This window comes from Amphimedon queenslandica, unplaced genomic scaffold (assembly GCF_000090795.2).
Source record: "Amphimedon queenslandica unplaced genomic scaffold, v1.1 AMPQUscaffold_1888_Cont26107, whole genome shotgun sequence".
Taxonomy (NCBI): Eukaryota; Metazoa; Porifera; class Demospongiae; order Haplosclerida; family Niphatidae; genus Amphimedon; species Amphimedon queenslandica.
In genome coordinates this window covers 1-1,230 of record NW_003557774.1, presented here as the reverse complement: position 1 = coordinate 1,230, position 1,230 = coordinate 1, and the positions used below count along the sequence as shown (strand labels likewise).

The window sequence follows — 1,230 nt, the reverse complement described above, 5'->3', positions numbered from 1 at the left end:
CATGATGTAAGACACTTGCACGTACTAAAACACATCAAATAGTAGCTTGCATGCATTATGCTATATAAATGTACAATAATTGGTATGAATNTAAGACAACAGGATTCAATTCCCTTCATGCATATTCCATTCAGACACGGATTCAACCATTAAACCCACACAAACACAAGGACTCAACTGTCAATTCCATTCAGAGATGGATTCAACCATTAAAACTAAACACCTATTATGTCAATAAACTTATTCCACTATTTAGAAACAAATTTAATTAACTCTTCTATTATTATTAATTGAAATACTAATTATTTAGAATTCTTTTTATTGATAGTATTAAATTTGACATCCATTTTTAAGTTTAAAAGTTTATCGGTTCATTATTGGAAGAAAAGAATTTTTGAAATAAAAGCCATTAGAACCATATAAACAATTTATAATTACTATTTAAAAAATTTGAATCATTAATTATTCATACCTAGGCTAATCATTATTCGTTACTGAGACTTCACTACTATTTTAGTTCTTTAAATTTATTTCTCATGACACAATGACAAATTTAAATCTCTCCGGATCAATATCTTACTTCTCGCTCTCTCAGCCTCTCATTCTCTCTTTCTGTCTTGTAGCAAAGTTTAAATATAAGATGTAGGAAGTTATGGAAGACAATCCTTTGACAACTTTTCAGCAGTACAGTATTATACTTACAGGCATGCATTATTTAGCAGAATTTGATAGCAACTTACACAAAACTTGTCATTTCTGATGGACATATTTCCAGTCAAAAATCTTGTGCAGTTAGCTCAGGGGGCTTTCCTTTCAAAATAATATCAATACATTACTGTTCATTATAAGTAAGAGGTAATCATGCCACACACAGCTCAGTTATCAAAATGAGTACAGAACCCTACAGAAAATATAAAGCAAAACATACCAATAATGCACCACCAAAATTGCTGTTTTACATTAATTGGCATTATTAATACAGCATCCATTGAAAGATCCTAATGTAATGAATACTTTTCAGTGTCACATTCTTATGATAGTTACTACATATGTACCTTCAATTGAGCAAATCGAACTACAAAACATGGCGGCAACCACAGTGACACCATCCACAAAATTATCATGCCTATCTGAATAATTCAAGCAAAAGCATCATAATCAGATGTTAAAAATAGGCTGACTCACTGCTTGTATAATTTGTTTCACGCAAAAATGACCACTGAAATGGCA

General features: G+C 30.8%; 1 long non-coding RNA gene across 1 annotated transcript; it reads right to left on the bottom strand.

Moving 5' to 3' along the window:
- Positions 1-567: 567 nt before the first annotated feature.
- LOC109593352 (uncharacterized) lies at positions 568-1,230 on the bottom strand. The gene is made up of 3 exons (XR_002190908.1): positions 1,186-1,230; positions 1,056-1,130; positions 568-901 (listed from the first exon to the last, which is right to left on the bottom strand). It is a non-coding gene; the product is annotated as an uncharacterized LOC109593352 (long non-coding RNA).